The sequence below is a fragment of the Sus scrofa genome, chromosome 3, assembly GCF_000003025.6.
Source record: "Sus scrofa isolate TJ Tabasco breed Duroc chromosome 3, Sscrofa11.1, whole genome shotgun sequence".
Lineage (NCBI taxonomy): Eukaryota > Metazoa > Chordata > Mammalia > Artiodactyla > Suidae > Sus > Sus scrofa.
In genome coordinates this window covers 21,767,579-21,785,652 of record NC_010445.4, presented here as the reverse complement: position 1 = coordinate 21,785,652, position 18,074 = coordinate 21,767,579, and the positions used below count along the sequence as shown (strand labels likewise).

Sequence of the window (18,074 nt, the reverse complement as noted above, 5' to 3'; positions counted from 1 at the left end):
ATTTCTTGGGCCGCTCCCGCGGCATATGGGAGGTTCCCAGGCTAGGGGTCTAATCGGAGCTGTAGCCACTGGCTTAAGTCAGAGCCACAGCAACTTGGGATCCGAGCCGCATCTGCCCACGGCAACACCGGATCGTTAACCCACTGAGCAAGGCCAGGGATCGAACCCGCAACCTCATGGTTCTTAGATTCGTTAACCACTGCGCCACGACAGGAACTCCATTCATTCTTTCATTCAGCAGAAATTTACTGAACATCTGCTACCTACCAACTGAATGATATCCAGACGTTCTCAGTTTACCTCCTCAGAGGGAGAAAAAGAACTCATCAACGAGACAGAAAGAGACTCACAGATTTTGCAATCAAACTTATGATTACTAAAGGGGAAGCATGGTAGGGAGGGATAAATTAGGAGTTTGGGATTAGCATACACACACTTCTAAATATAAAATAGATAACCAGAGAGATTCTTCATGGCGCAGCGGAAACTAATCTGACTAGGAACCATGAGGTGGCAGGTTCGATCCCTGCCCTTGCTCAGTGGGTTAGGGATCTGGTGTTGCCATGAGCTGTGGTGTGGTTTGGGTCACAGACGTGGCTCGGATCTGGCATTGTTGTGGCTGTGGTGTAGGCCAGCAGCTATAGCTCCAATTAGACCTCTAGCCTAGGAACCTCCATAGGCCGAGGGTGCAGCCCGAAAAAGACAAAAAAAAAAAAATATATATATATATAGATAGATAGATAGATAGATAGATAGATAGATAGATAGATAGATAGATAACCAATAAGGACCTGCTGCACAGCACAGGGAAATCTACTCAATATTTTGTAATAACCTATGGGGGAAAGAATCTGAGAAAGAATGGGTATTTGTTTATATATAACTGATTCACTTTGCTGTCCAACTGAAACCAATACAACATTGTAAGTCAACTACACTTCAATAAAATTAAATAAAATAGGGAGTTCCCTTTTTTGTCTAAAAAGACAATAAAATAAAATAAAATAAAATAAAATAAAATAAAATAAAATAAAAAAACAAGCAGACACGATAATATCAGCAGTGCTATGCTACCCAGGAAACAAACACAGTAATGAGATGGAAACTCAGAAGGAGGCGGGTTAGAAGTGGGAGGTCAGAAAAGATTTCTCAGAATCCTGAGTGAGAAGTCGGACCTGCGAGAACCTGGGGGAAGAATGTGGTACCAGAAGAAAGCAAAGGGACCACAGGCGCAGGCTTCTGGAAACAAAGAGTTATTTAAAGAACAGAAGGAAGGGCAGTGGGGAGAAGGGGAGGGGGTCCAGGAGAGACTGAAGAGGAGGGGCAGAGACCAGATCACACAGAGTCCTTGGGGCGTGGAAACTACGATGCTTTCATGGTGGCAAGATACGGGAAATTCTTTGATCCAGGCAGACCAAAGAACGAAAAGACCAGTAACTCAAGCTGAGTTAAGATAGCAAGGGAATTCCCACTGTGGCTCAGAGGTCATGAAACCCAGTGAGTACCCATGAAGAAGCAGGTTCGATCCCTGGCCTCGCTCAGCAGGATAAGGATCCGGCATTGCTGTGACCTGCAGTGTAGGTCGAAGACTCGGCTCAGATCTGGCGCTGCTGTGGCTGTGGTGGAGGCTGGCAGCTACAGCTCCGATCGGACCCCTAGCCTGGGAACTTCCATATGCTGTGGATGTGGCCCTAAAAAACAACAACAACAACAAAAAACCATCGGGGACCAGATCGGTCAGGGCCTCCCTGGTTATGGCCAGATGATGCCTGGATTTAATTCAGAATCTAAGGCACTGGTTCTTAACCCTGAGTGCACATCAAAATCACCCCGGCAGCTTTAAATTAGTATGATGTCTGGGCCTCACTCCACCAATTCTGATATAAATTGTCTGGGGTGCAACCTGGGCAGTTGAGGTTTTTTTATTCTTACTTATTTTTTATTTTTTTACTTTTTAGGGCCACGCCCATGCCATATGGAAGTTCCCAGGCTAGGGGGTGAATTGGAGCTGTAGCTGCTGGCCTATGCCACAACAGCAATGCCAGATCCTTAACCCACTGAGCAAGGTCAGAGATCGAACCCACAACCTCACGGTTCCTAGTGGGATTCATTAACCGCTGAGCCACAACGGGAACTCCCCATTTATCCACTCTTTGTCAGATTTGTTTCCCCTATAGATTTTTACAGAATATTGAGTAGAGTTCCCTGGCTCTACAGTAGGACTTTGCTGTTTATCTATTTTATATATGATCATGTGTATCTGTTAATCCCAAATTTCTAATTGATCCCTCTCCCCCACTTCTCCCCTTTGGTAACCTAGGTTTGTTTTCTGAGTCTGTGAGCCTGTTTCTCATTTTTTTGTTTGGTTGGTTGGTTTTGCTTTTTAGGGCCGCACCCTTGGCATGTGGAAGTTCCTAGGCTAGGGATCCAATCAGAGCTACAGCTGCCAGCCTGCACTACCGCAGTGGCAATGCCAGATCCGAGCTCATCTGTGATCTACACCACAGCTCACAGCAATGCTGGATCCTTAACCCACTGAGGGAGGCCAGGGATCGAACCCACAACCTCATGGATCCTAGTCAGGTTCGTTAACCACCGAGCCATGATAGGAACTCCTGTTTCAGTTTTGTAAATAAGTTCATTTGTATCATTTTATTTTATTTTTATTTTTTACATAGTGATTTGTATTTTTTTCTTTTATAGCTGGTTTACAGCGTTCTGGCAATTTTCTACTGTACAGCATGGTGACCCAGTTACACATACATGTATACCTTCTTTTTTTTTCATATTATCAGGCTCCATCATAAGGGACTAACATAGTTCCCAGTGCCACACAGCAGGATCTCATTGCTAATCCACTCCAAAGGCAATAGTTTGCATCTATTAACCCCAAGATTTTTTTAGATTCCACATATAAGTGATAGCATATGATATTTGTTTTTCTCTATCTGACCTCACGTAATACGAGAAACTCTAGTTGCATCCATGTTGTTGCAAATGGCATTATTTCATTCTTTTTTTAATGGCTGAGCAATATATCATTATATATATGAGTGTGTATATATATGCACACACATATATCATATACATACACACACGCATATACGCACACATCTTCTTCTTTTTTTTTTTTTTTTTTTTTGGTCTTTTTGCCATTTCTCAGGCTGCTTCCATGGCACATGGAGGTTTCCAGGCTAGGGGTCGAATCGGAGCTGTAGCCACCAGCCTACACCAGAGCCACAGCAACTCAGGATCCGAGCCACGTCTGCAACCTATACCACAGCTCATGGCAACGTTGGATCCTTAACCCACGGAGAAAGGCCAGGGATTGAACCCTCAATCTCATGGTTCCTAGTCAGATTCGTTAACCACTGAGTCACAACGGGAACTCCTACACACACATCTTCTTTATCCACTCCTCTGTTGATGGAAATTTAGGTTGCTTCCATGTCTTGGCTATTGTAAAGAGTGCTGCAAAGAATATTGGGGTGCATGCATCTTTTTGAATTATGGTGTTTTCCAGATAATGAGATTGCAGGATCATAGAGGGTAGTTCTTTTTTTTTTTTTTTTTTTTTTTTTTTGCCTTTTTCTAGAGCCGCTCCCACAGTACATGGAGGCTCCCAGGCCAGGGGTTGAATCGGAGCTGTAGCCACCGGCCTACGCCAGAGCCACAGCAACACAGGATCCGAGCCATGTCTGCAACCTACACCACAGCTCACGGCAACGCCGATCATTAACCCACGGAGCAAGGCCAGGGATCAAACCCGCAACCTCATGGTTCCTAGTCGTTAACCACTGCGCCATGACGGGAACTCCTATATTTAGTTTTTTAAAGAAGCTTCCTACTCTTCTCCATAGCAGTTGCACCAATTTATATTCCCACCAGTAGTGTAGGAGGGTTCCCTTTTTTCCGCATCTTCTCCAGCATTTATTGTTTGAAGGCTTTTTGATGATGGCCATCCTGACTGGTATAAGGTGATATGTTGTTTTTGTTTGTTAGTTTCCTTGTTTTTAAAGCTCTCCAGTGATTCTAAGGGGCAGCCAAGGAGGGGAGTGAAAGAAATCAGGAGCCACTGGGGGAGAGATTTAAGCCAGCGATCTGAATTCTCTTTAAGAGACATCACACTCGGGGAATTCCTGTTGTGGCACAGCAGACACGAATCCGACTAGAAACCACGAGGTTGCAGGCTCGATGCCTGGTCTTGCTCAGTGGGTTAAGGATCTGGCGTTGTCCGGAGCTGTGGTGTAGGTCGCAGTCACAGCTCAGATTCTGCATGGCTGTGGCTGTGGTGTAGGCTGGCAGCTACAGCTCCGATTCGACCCCTAGCCTGGGAACTTCCATATGTCGCAGGTGCAGCCCTAAAAAGCTTCCGTGACAGTCTCCTGCTGTCTTCTTCCTTCCTCCCCTATCCTTCCCATCTTTCAGAATCTTGGAATTGTCAACACTGCAGAGAGAAAGCCCAACCACACACTGAGACCGAGGTCTCACTGGCTCTGCCTCCAGCTAGAGTCTGTCTTTTCCTTTCTCTCTTCCTGGACTTGTCCATCCATCCCCTTCCTGGCCTGTGGCTGTGTCCCCTCTGGTTTGCAGATTCAAACTGTGGGCCTTCTTTGACACCCCTGAGGGCCCCAGCCCCCGCAGAGCGGCTCCAAGGAGCAGTCAGAAGCAACTTAGTGAGTTTATTTTGCTGAAATACAATAATTATCATGCTTAGCAGCTGTTGCTATTTAAAATAAGAAAAACCTGGGCTTGAATTTAAACTGTTTGGTAAAGCATGTGCCCCACCAATCTGGTCCAACGAAATCAGACATTACAAAATCCACAGAAGAACTGGAGCTTGTTACAGGAAGTTAAGATGCAAATCATATTTTGTTTCAAATGAGCCCGATGAATGCATAATTTTGCACAAAGAAATACTTTTGTGTCAGAATCCTTTTGCCAAGAACCGAAGTTCTTGGGCTGCAGCTGTTTGCAGTGTCTGATTGTCCATTTCAAACTGCAAGCAGTTCTGCTTTCTAAGGAGGATTTGGAGCAAAGACAGGAAGAGGGCAGAGCCACTCGTGTCAATTGTCTTTGAGAAGATTCTCTCTGAGATCTGCCTGTGCTTCCCTGAGGACCAGACTTGTCCTCAGGATTTCCAGAGACTAGACCCCAAGGTGAATCCACAGCTATGCCCAACTTACGAGCCATTCAGAAGGGTTTTGATGGGCTGGTTTGTTTTATTTTGTTTTGTTTTTTCCCTTTTTCCCAGCACCTTCTCTGAGGTTGGGGTCATTAATTCTATTCTTTCTTTCTTTCTTTCTTTCTTTTTTCTTTGCCATCCCGTAGCATATGGAGTTCCCAGGCCAGGGATCAGATCCCAGCACTGTTGCGCCCTAAGCCACAGATGCGGCCAACGCTGGATCCTTAACCCACTGTGCTAGGCTGGGGATGGAAACTGAGTCCCAGCGCTCCCAAGACACCAGCAATCCCATTTCGCCACAGTGGGAACTCCTGTCAGGAGGCTTTTGCTAACGTAGAAGAAACCCAGTTCGAATTCAATCAACACTCACATGACGCTGGAGAGGAATTCTTTGTTCTTGTACCTGAAAAGTCCAAACAGGACTTGGCTTCAGGTCCAGCGGATGCAGGTGGAAGGGAACCAGAAAAGATACTAATTGCGTTAAGCGAAAGGGTTTTTGAGCCGATCTTGGGGCCCAGCTTCTGTTGCCGTGGATTTGCAAGGCACCCGTGCTCAAGATGTGGGTTGATATCCAGCAGCGGATGTAGAAATGGCTGGTTGAGGGATTTGGAGTGAATTTGGCTCGACAGGTGAATAAAAAAAAAAGATAGACAGCAATAAGGACAAGAGAAATGATCTTTTAGACGGGCATGCCCCCAGGATGAGCCTGAACGGAGAAAGGATGAACAGGCAGCAGACAGGGGGACAGGAACAGAGAGAATGGGGCACCGGAAGTCACTCCGACGTAGAGGGATAGGGGTTGTGGGCGGGATGGGAACTAAAGCTCTGGGATGGGAGGCTGGGGGATGATGAAGACCGAGGGAGTGAGGAGGACAAATCATATAATAAATTTGGATGATCTCCCACCCACCCCCGTTTTCCAAGGAGGGGGGGATTCTTTGATCTGCTGATGGGGCAGTGGATGAAGATACAGAACATATGAAGAGGTCTACACAAGGGCATTTTATTTTATTTTATTTTATTTTGTTCTTCTAGTGATTCTGTCATACATATACACATATCCATTATTCTTTTTCAGACTCATTTCCTGCATAGATTATCACAGAATATTGGGTAGAGAGCTCTGTGCTCTACAGCAGCTTCCTGTTGACCCATCATGCCAGGGTCTGGAGTTCCCTGGTAGTGCAGCAGGTTAAGGATTGCATATGCCAGTCCCCAACCCCCAGTCCATCTCTCTCTCACCCCACCCCCGCCACCTGTTCCTTTGGTAACCACAAGTTTGTTTGCAAAGTCTGTGTGATTCTGTTTCTGTTCTGCAGATAAGTTCATTTGTATCCTTTTATTTTATTTTATTTTATTTTATTTTTTGTCTTTTCTAGGGCCATTCCTATGGCACATGGAGGTTCCCAGGCTAGGGGTCCAATCGGAGCTGCATCCGCTGGCCTACACCAGAGCCACAGCAACGCAGGATCCCAGGCTTGTCTGCAACCTACACCACAGCTCATGGCAACGCCGGATCCTTAACCCATTGAGCAAGGCCAGGGGTCGAACCCGCAACCTCATGGTTCCTAGTCGGATTCGTTAACCACTGCGCCACAACGGGAACTCCCATTTGTATCCTTTATTTTAGATTCTACATATAGGTGATATCATATGATGTTTGTCTTTCACGGTCTAACTTCACTTAGTCTGATAGTTTCTAAGCAACCTAGAAGTTGCTGCAAATGGCATTATTTCATTCTTTTTTTATGGCTACCACTCCACTGTATATACCTATCTATAAAGACTTAGATCTGACTTGAGAAGTTAGGAAGAGGAGGCAAGAAGGGGGAGGAGTGAGTGAGACCCTGGACTGGAGGATTTTGAGCCAGATAGAAAGTGATACGGGGACTTCCATAAGATGTGGGACCTTGGGGACAGAGGTGAGAAGAGGTCAATTTTAGAAAATCTTTCTAAACGAAATGTACCTCGCCCTTCTGCTGCTGTCTCAAGACCCCTTCAGGAAGGACTTGAGCTATTTTCTCTGGCTCTCTGCAGAAGAAGTAGCATTACTTTTACCAGTGGCACATGGCTGAGAAACAGGCTGCAGGAAACCTACTTGTGCCCTGTTTAGGGTGAGATATAGGACTTTTAGATTTTTAGGTGGGAGCCCATACAGGTCCAAATGACTGAAGGGGGGGTGAAGGTGAACGTCAAAAGAATTGAGATCTCAGAGAATCAGGGCTCAGTGGGTTAAGAACCTGACAGAGTCCTGAGGTTGCGGGTTCAATCCCTGCCCTTGCTCAGTGGGTTCAGGATCCGGCGTTGCCCTGAGCTGTGGTATAGGTTGCAGACGTGGCTCGGATCCCGAGTTGCTATGGCTCTGGCATAGGCCAGTGGCTACAGCTCCGATTCGACCCCTAGCCTGGGAACCTCCATATGCTGCGGGAGCGGCTCCAGAAGAGGCAAAAAGACGCGCACACACACAAAACAGATTTGTGAATCCAGTGGAAGTGGGCACAGGGAGAAGGATTAGGCGGCAGGTGAATAGTGGGGGATTTGTGTCAGCAAAGCAGAAGCAGAGACTTGGCTTTTTAAAATGGTTTTAAATTAAAGTACAGTTTATTTACAATGTTCTGCCAATTTCTGCTACATAGCAACGTGACCCACTCATATATATATACATATATATATATATATATATATACACATATATATATATATATATACACACACACACACACATATATACACATACATTCTTTTTCTCATATTATCTTCCAAGATATGTGTACAGCAGGACCTTGCTGCTGACCATTCTAAATGCAATAGTTTACATCTACTAACCCCAAGTTCCCGGTCCATCCCTCTCCCGCCCTTCTCCCTCTTGGCAACCACAAATCAGTTCTCTATGAGACCTGGCTTTTCATATAACTGGTTCCATCTCAGCTCACAAATTACCTCCTTGACCTCACCATCTAAAGTAGCCCTGGGGAGTTCCCACTATGGCGCAGTGGAAACGAATCCGACTAGTATCCATGAGGATTCAGGTTTGATCCCTGGCTTCGCTCAATGGGTTGGGGATCCGGCATTGCCATGAGCTGTGGTGTAGGTCGCAGACAGGGCTCAGATCTGGTGTTGCTGTGGCTGTGGCATAGGCCGGCAGCTGCAGCTCCAATTTGACCGCTAGCCTGGGAACTTGCATATGCCATAGGTGCAGCTCTAAAAAGCAAATAAAATAAAATAAAATAAAATGAAATAAAATAAATAAAATAAAATAGTAGCCCTGTCTCAGCGTTCCCCCTGTGGTGCAGTGGGTGAAGAATCTGACTACAGTCGCTTGAGTCACTGCAGAGGCATGGGTTCAATCCCCAGCCCGGCACAGTGGGTTAAAGGCTCCAGCATTTCCACAGCCGAGGGATAGGTCACAGCTGTGGCTCCCGTTCAGCCCCTGGCCTGGGAACTTCCATATGCTGTAAATGCAGCCATAATAACAATAATAATCATAAAGTAGCCCTGCCTCCCCAAGGAAATATAGAGCAGTTCTTCCGTATGTTGCCCTTCTACTACTTAATATTGAATAAATAAATACGGTACATTCACTGAATTATTACCCATCAGCAACCACCACATTCGCTAGAATGCAAACGCCAGGAAAGGAGAGATCTGGTTTGTTTATTCATGGACTCATCACCAGTGCCCAACACATGGTAAGCACTCTGTAAATAACACGTTAAAGAAATTAGTTAGTGAACAAGTGTGCAGATGAATGAGGCGCATTAGGAAACTGGGGAGATGAAACAGTATGGATGTTGATGAAGCTTCCACATTGGGTGAGGTGTCCTGGGATAAAGCGATGTGTTCCCTGATGTGCTGGCAAATCCCAGTTGACTTCCTGGGGACAGATCCCTCCTGGCCTTGTTGCCATGTCCCGGGAGACACATCTTAAGGAGAGCTACTTGCTGAAATCCACACGCCTGCTTTGGGATGTGTTAGCTCCAAGTTCTAGCCTAAAAATACTCTTCTCTGATATCAAGGACAAAATTTATAAACATGAAAGTGGTTATTATGGTTTAATCACAGGCTTGGCGTAGTGACTCTTGGCAATCTCTCTGGGGTATTAACAAGAACAGAGTAAATATGTCACGTAGGTGGTATTTTTAGTCTCACGCACCCTTCCAACCCTAAAGGGAACATCCCTGCAGAAGGTCCTTGTGACTCCCTGGGCCCCACCCCAGCCCCTGCTGCCCAGAAACCAGAGATATGGGGGCCACGAGGGTGCGGCTAAGCGAGATCAAGCGAGGAGGGGAGTGGGACCAGCTCAACCAATCCTTGCTGGACCCCACCTGAGTCCTGGCCCCAGGTCAGTAACCCGACCTCTGCTTCCCATTTCCTGTGGCCAGCTCACACACCTTTCCCCGGGATGAGGCTTGCCTGAAAGTTAGACGTGACTCGTAGCCATGCAAAGACCCCTTTTCTGCAACCCTTTCCCCAAGATTGTCAGCTTCAAAATAATAATAATAGGAGTTCCCGTTAAGGCTCAGCGGGTTAAGAACACGACATAGGGTCCATGAGGATGCAGGTTCCATCCCTGGCCTCGATCGGTGGGTTAAGGATCCAGTGTTGCCACAAAGTGTGGTGTAGGTCAAAGATGCAGCTCGGGGGGAAAACAGGAAAAAGAAAATAATGAGAGAAGAAAAAGAAAGCAATGATAATAATAATAACAATCCCTGCATTAGCCCCAGACCCATGAGCCCAACCAAGAGCTTCCCAAACCACATCTTGCTCTTCGGCACCAGAAGGTTATATTCTTTTCTTTGCTTTGCTTCGCTTTGCTTTTTAGGGGCACACCCTCGGCATATGGAAGTTCCCAGGCTAGGGACCGAATCGGAGCTATAGCTGCTGGCCTACACCACAGCTCACGGCAACACCAGATCCTTAACCCACTGAGTGAGGCCAGGGATTGAACCCGCAACCTCATGGCTCCTAGTCAGATTCATTTCTGCTGTACCACGACAGGAACTACAGCACCAGAAGGTTTTAAACATGGGAGGTTCCCTTTGTGGCACAGCGGAAACGAATCCAACTAGGAACCATGAGGTTGTGGGTTCGATCCCTGGCCTAGCTCGGTGGGTTAAGATCCAGTGTTGCTGTGAGCTGTGGTGTAGGTCCCAGACTTGGCTCGAATCTGGCATTGCTGTGGCTCTGGCATAGGCTGGCAGCAACAGCTCCAATTGGACCCCTAGCCTGGGAACTTCCATATGCAGTGAGTGTGGCCCTAAAAAGACCAAAAAAAAAAGAAAAAAATGTATGTGTGTATATATATATAAAATCATATAATATTTATAATTTAATAATAATATAATATATAATTTAATAATATATAATTATATATTAATATATAATTATATAATATTTAATAATATAATATATTAAATGAATATAATTAATTAATATAATAATATATTTAATATAATTTAATTATATTAAATATAATTAATATAATATTTAATATATATTTCTAAAAAGAAGTTTTTCAACATGAATTTTACACTCCACTCTCAAGGTGGGCTCTAATGCAGGCATTATGCAAGGACTTATGTTATAAGGACTAGACAGCCTCTCTCACAGTCCCTGTACAGCAAGTGGGACTTCTGCACCTGGGCAAGTTCCCTCCAGACTCTATGCTCTTAACATATGTTTTATCTCGGTAGTTCACGTACCCTGCCCAGTAGTTTATGGTCTACAGAAACCATCTACCTTAATTCCATTTAGGGAACAAACTTCTTTCACTTTTTTTTTTTTTTTTTTTTTTTTTTTGTCTTTTTGCCTTTTTCTAGGGCCGCTTCCCGCGGTTCCCAGGCTAGGGGTCTAATTGGAGCTGTAGCCACCGGCATACACCATAGCCACAGCAACACAGGATCCAAGTCGAGTCTGCAATCTACACCACAGCTCACGGCAATGCCAGATCCTCAACCCACTGAGCAAGGCCAGGGATCGAACCTGCAACCTCATGGTTCCTAGTCGGATTCGTTAACCACTTTGCCACAACGGGAACTCCCCAAACTTCTTTCACTTAAAGAAAATGTGATTTTGGGAGTTCCTGCTAAGGCAAAGTGGATTAAGAATCTGACTGCAGTGGCTCAAGTCGCTGTGGAGGCTTGAGTTTGATTCCCAGTCCAATGCAGTGGGTTAAAGGATCTGCCACAGCTCCAGCTCAGATGCAGCTCAGATTCAATTTCTGAACTGGAAACTTCCATAAGTCATGGGTGTGACCATAAGAAAAAAAAAAAAATTGTGATTCTAATGGAGCTGACTCTGCTATCAGCGGCAGAGGTCCCCGTGACCCATTTCTGGCCTTTAAGAACCCACCACCTCCCCTGACCCTAGAAGGATCAGTGGAGCTGATCCAGGGGTGGGTGTATGATCCTCTAAGAACTGCCAATAAAAAAATGAATTGGTCCATCTGAGAAAGCAATGGAAAATTTTATTCCAGCCAAATTGAGGATTATAACCCGGGAACAACATCTCAGAAAGCTCTGAGAACGGTTCCACTCATTCGAAGTCAAAGCACAGTTTGATACATTTTGTCGAGACAGAGGGCTGTACATTAAATGACCTACTCTTCTCAGTTTACATAATCCAGATAGACCTAAGCATCATCATGACCTTACAAGATCAAGAAGGAATGTTGGAGTTCCCATTGTGGCTCAGCAATAAAACCCCTGACTAGGATCCATGAGGACTCGGGTTTGATCCCTGGCCTCGATCAGTGGGTTAAGGATCCGGCATTGCTGCGAGTTGCAGTGTAGGTCACAGATGAAGTGCGGATCCTACATGGCTGTGGCCGGATTCCTAGCCTGGGAAGTTCCATACGCCTCGGGTGCCACCCTAAAAAAAAAAAAGAAGGAAGCTTATTTTTTCTATTTTTGGTTTTTTTTTTTTGTTTTGTCTTTTTGCCATTTCTTGGGCCGCTTCCGCGGCATATGGAGGTTCCCAGGCTAGGGGGCGAATCAGAGCTGTAGCCACCGACCTACACCAGAGCCACAGCAACGCAGGATCCGAGCCACGTCTGCAATCTACACCACAGCTCACTGCAACACCGGATCCTTAATCCACTGAGCAAGGCCAGGGGTTGAACCCGCAACCTCATGGTTCCTAGTCAGATTTGTTAACCACTGCGCCAGGATGGGAACTCCAAAGGAAGCTTATCTTTAAGGACGTATCTTGTTGGTGCTGGGAGAATATTGCTCTTTATGGTTGAGCAGGTATTCCTGCCGGTGGGGAGGTGGGGAGGTTTTCATCCGTGCAAAATGCAGACATGCAATGCACAGTAGTGGAGAGAGAGGAGACCAAAAGCAATATTTTTATGCTTAAATGTTTTGTCTTTCCATAAAATATGCATTTAATTTCACAGAGCCAATACACATCCTTGAGACCATCTTCTCTCCTGACTTACTGTATAACCTTAATGAGTCATTTCTCACTGTGGGTGTCTGGTTTTATTTTTATTTTTTTATTTTTTGTATTTTTGCCTTTTTTTCAGCTGCTCCCACGGCATATGGAGGTTCCCAGGCTAGGGGTCTAATTGGAGCTGTAGCCACCGGTCCACGCCAGAGCCACAGCCACGGGGGACCCGAGCCACGTCTGCAACATACACCACAGCTCATGGCAACCCCGGATCCTTAACTGTGGGTGTCTGTTTTTAAAATTTTATGTTCCATCGGAGCTATTCACCCTGTGGACAGTGGCAGCTGTGACATCACCTGTAAGTCTAACAGAGATGCAGGTCTTGGGCCCTATCCAGACCTGCTGGATCAGACATTCTGGAAGCAGGGCCCAGAAATTTTATGCTTCAACAAACTCTCCAGAGGATTCTGATGCTTGAGAAGCACTGGATGAGCTTGTGAACTGAAGCTGGGCACTTGCCATCAGCCTCTACATGAGCCACTGCAGCTACTGCCCCGCAGCACCCCCTGAGCGGAGCCCAGGGTGGAGACAAAGAGGGGGGCACTCTGTGATCTGGGAAAACTAGAAGAACAGGCCTTCGGAGCGTCAAATATTTTTTATTTTTTTTATTTGTTTGTTTTGCTTTTTAGGGCCGCACCCGTGGTCTATGGACGTTCCTAGGCGAGGGGTCAAATCGGAGCTGCAGCTGCCAGCTGACACCACAGCCCCAGCAACACCAGATCTGAGCTGCGTCTGCAACCTACACCACAGCTCACGGCAGTGCCGGATCCTTAACCCACTGAGCAAGGCCAGGGATCGAACCCGCGACCTCATTGTTCCTAGTCGGATTCATTAACCACTGCGCCACGACAGGAACTCCTAATCAGATATTTTTAGGAGATTTTATGTGCCCAATTCTTGCATCTCCTCATATTTAGAAAAACACTAAAATGCTTTGTGGGGCTGTCTGCTCCTTGTGACCGGTAGTGACCTTCAGGAGATGAGCCACAAAATTCTGTAAAATGTGTGGGCTGCATGCATCTCCCCGTCACCTTTTTCAAATCCTGAGAGTCCCTCTTTTCCTCCTTGGGTGGTACTTCAGTCCAGTCTGTAGTTAAGGATAAAGAATGTCTCCAAGGGTGAGAGCCAGTGAGTCCTGAAAGATGTGAAAACGCAAGATACTGGTCATGAGAGCAGAGGCGCCCATCAAAGGAATGATGGCTGTCAGCCCAGACCTGTTCTGTTCCTGCTCCATGTCCTTGGCTGCAAAGACTCCTACAGATCCTAGCTCCTCCCTCCCCTCCTCAGAGCAGTGTCTTGAGATGCTGTCTCCTGGACTTAAGTCCTCATTTCAACCCCCAAACAATGTAACTCCCAACTTTCAGGTTGTGGGGTTTTGGTTGGTGTCATTGTCTTTTGTCTTGGTAGGTCTGCACCCGGGGCATATGGAGGTTCCCAGGCTAGGGGTCTAATCGGAGCTGTAGCCACCGGCCACAGTAACGCCAGATCCAAGCCACATGTGCAACCTACACCACAGCTCACGGCAACGCCAGATCCTTAACCCACTGAGCAAGGCCAGGGATCGAACCTGCAACCACATGATTCCTAGTCGGATTCGTCTCTGCTGCATCATAACGGGAACTCCCAGGCTATAGGTTTTTTTAGTTGACAAGCTGATCTCTGAGGTTACAATTCTAACAACCACTGTGTCAAGAAAATCAGGAAAAATAGACACGGAAATCCAGCCTTAACAACTATGCTTTTCCCCTCTTTGCCTTTCTTTTTTCACTTAACTATCACCTCCTACTCTCATCCCAGGGGCTCGCTCAGGCCGATCTGGAGCAGCAACAAATGTGTGGAGAGTCTCATGCCCTTTCTGCTTAGCCATCATTCCTCCATTGCGGCTGTCACAGTGTGTTGACATATGTTGGCACATGGTAGATTTGAAAATGTAAGCGGGAGCTGCATCTGTCAGTTCACGGCTGTTTCTTTGGCTCCTAGAACAATGGTCAGCCCTCATTAATTATTTGTTGAATGAATAAATGAACTCTGCCTCCTCCCCAAGGCCTCCTGGATGTGACAGAGAAATTCCCAAACCTGTCTTAGAGTCTATTAGTCTGAGTGGGCTGCCATAAAAAAATATTGGAGATGTTGTGGCTTAAAAAATAGACATTTGGGAGTTCCCATTGCAGCTCAGTGGGAACAAACCTGATACGTATCCATGAGGATGTGGGTTCGATTCCTGGTTCCACTCAGTGGGTCAAGGACCCAGTGTTGCCACGAGCTGTGGTGTAGGTCGCAGACATGGCTTGGATCTGGCACTGCTGTGGCTGTGGTGTAGGCTGGCAGGTGTAGCTCCAATTGAACCCCTGGCCTGGGAACTTGCATATGCCACAGGTGTATGGAAAAAGCAAAGAAAGGAAGGAAGGAAGGAAGGAAAAGGAAGAAAGGAAGAAAGAAATTTGTTTTCTCACAATTCTGGAGGCTGGAAAGTCCAAGATCAGGATCAAAGTCCAACAAGGTGCAGGAGCTGGTGAGGGCTCTCTTCCTGACTTGCAGACAACAACCTTCTTGCTGTGTCCTCACTTGACCTCTCCTCAGTTCACACATAGAGTGAGTGGGAGAAGGAGGGAGGTGGAGAGGGAGAGAGAAAGCTCTCTTGTGTCTTCTTATAAGGGCACTAATCCTGTTGGATCTGGGTCCCACCCTTAGGGCCTCATTAACTTGAATTGCTTCCTTATTCCAAGTAAAGCCATGCTAGGGGTTAGGGATTCAACACTGGAGTTGTAGGGGGGCACAAACATTCATCTATAACAGAGTCCTGTTAATTTCCTACTCCCCTGTCAAAGGCTCACACTTCAGTCTCATTCCCACTCTCTCCTCTACCTCTCCCCTCTGTTCCAGCCCAGACAATTTCCCTGTTTTGTTGTTGTTGTTGTTGCTTTTTAGGGTTGAACCCTCAGCATATGGAAGTTCCCCAACTAGGGGTCACATCGGAGCTACAGCTGCTGGTCTACACCATAGCCACAGCAATTCAGGATCCGAGCCAAGTCCTCGACCTATGCCACAACTCAGGGCAATGACAGATCCACGGCCCAGTGAGCCAGGCCAGGGATCAAACCCAAGTCCTCATGGATACTAGTTGGATTCGTTTCCACTGCGCCACAACAGAAACGCCCAGCCCAGACACTTTTATCTCCTCTGTCGCAGGATTTTTTTGAAAATTTTTTTCTAAATCTAGGGTAGAGAACCATGACCTCAGCCTTAGAAGATCAAAAACCCTTCTATTGTGACACTCTGCCTCATGGCGACAAATGGTTCATTTCTTTTTTCTTTTTTTTTTTTCAAAAAAATCAAAGTATAGTTTACAATGTTGAGCCAATTTCTGCTGTACAGCAAAATGACCCATTCATATCTATATATACTTGATTATATTTCTATCATGGTCTATCCCAAGAGAATGGATAGATCTCCCTGTGCTATAGATGATTCATTTCTGATGGTCCAAATGGAAGGAGTTCATTGGATAAAGAGAAACTATAAGGAACAAAGCACATCAGTTGATGTAGCAGATGATCACCCCTCGCTATAAATAATCAAAATATAGGAGTTCCCATCGTGGCGCAGTGGTTAACGAATCTGACTAGGAACCATGAGGTGGCGGGTTCGATCCCTGGCCTTGCTCAGTGGGTTGAGGATCCAGCGTGTGATTAGGGAGGGAGGATTTTTCCTTTTTATTTATACACATCTGCATTTAGATAAATCTATTAAAAGTTTCAGGTGGAAAAAGGAAAAAAAGGAGTTCCTGTCGTGGTGCAGTGGTTAATGAATCCGACTCGGAACCATGAGGTTGCGGGTTCAATCCCTGGACTTGCTCAGTGGGTTAAGGATCCAGTGTTGCCGTGAGCTGTGGTGTAGGTTGCAGACCTGTCTCAGAACCCGTGTTGCTGTGGCTGTGGTGTAGGCTGGCAGCTACAGCTCCAATTAGACCCCTAGCCTGGGAACCTCCATAAGCCAAGAGTGCAGCCCTCAAAAGACAAAAAAAAAAAAAAAAAAAAAAAAAAAAAAAAGTTTCAAGTGAATAGTAAAATGCTCAAACGTGATGGGGAGAAAATGAAAAGAGGAGATACTTAAGATACAATGATTCTTTCATTAAGATTCCAATAAAACAAGGCTGAGATGTGTAAAAAGACAAAAATAAACATGGTTTGAAAGAAAGAAAATCAGTGCAGAGAAGGTATAACAATCATACATTTGAAATTTCAAAAGAAAAAGAAGATGCCCTATGAAAAAGTTAAAGATGAAAAGTTAAAACATGTTTTTGAAAAAAGTTAAAGATGTAACAATAAAGGACTATAATCCATGTTTTAAAAAAAAGCTTGGGAGTTCCCATCATGGCTTAGTGGTAACGAAACTGACCAGGATCCATGCGGACACAGGTTCAATCCCTGGCCTCGCTCAGTGGGTTAAGAATCTGGCATTGCCATGAGCTGGCTTGGATCTGGCACGGCTGTGGCTGTGGCATAGACTGGCAGCTGCAGCTCCTATTTGACCCCTAATCTGGGAACCTCCATATGCAAGAGGTGTAGCCCTAAAAAAGAAAAAAAAAAATTTAAAAAACTTGAAGGGAAAAATAAGAAAACAAAGACACAAGTTTAGAGACTTAGAAGAAGGTGGAGGAAGCAGCTGTTAGAAGCAGCTAAGGCTTGAGGCTCTGTTAATAGGAGTTTTGTCTGGCTTCCCTAGTGAAAAATCTCCCCTTAGAATTATAATGTCTGCAAACACCCCCTCAGCCCCTTTCACTTTCACCTCCACCCCCCAGGGTTCTAACTTTTTTGAGCACCAACTTGTGAACAAGGCTGTGGCTTCTTAAATTAAAAAACAAACCAACAAAAAACCCCACAAATTAACAACAACCACCAAGCAACTGAACTAGCAGATCCTGAGCCAATGAGATGCAGTTCTTTTTTTTTTTTTTTTTCTTCATCTTTTTAAGGCCACGCCTGCGGCATATGGAGGGTCCCAGGCTAGGGGTCCAATCGGAGCTGTAGCTCCCAGCCTACATCACAGCCACAGCAACGGGGCATCCAAGCTGCGTCTGCGACCTACACCACAGCTCACAGCAACGCCGGATCCTTAACCCACTGTGCGAGGCCAGGGATCAAACCCGAGTCCTTGTGGATACTATAGGGTTTGTGAACAGCTGAGCCACAATGGGAACTCCAAGAGATGCATCTATCCAAGATGTTTGCATCCGCTTTGCAAAACCTTTCTGAAATCTTAGCTCTCAGAGAGAATGTACACTCACCCTCCCAGGAACAGGACTGAGCTGTGTTTAAATCCAAGGCAAGTTACCTCTCTACACCTCCATTTCCTCTCTTATAAAGTAGGGTGTGAAATAAAATTCATATTTTATGTCAAGTCAAAAAAATGTAAACATTGGAATTCCCATCATGGTGCA

General features: G+C 45.7%; 1 protein-coding gene across 1 annotated transcript in view; it reads right to left on the bottom strand.

Moving 5' to 3' along the window:
- LOC110260108 overlaps positions 1-18,074 on the bottom strand; it is a 189,959-nt gene that overhangs the window by 42,381 nt on the left and 129,504 nt on the right. The window lies entirely within an intron of this gene.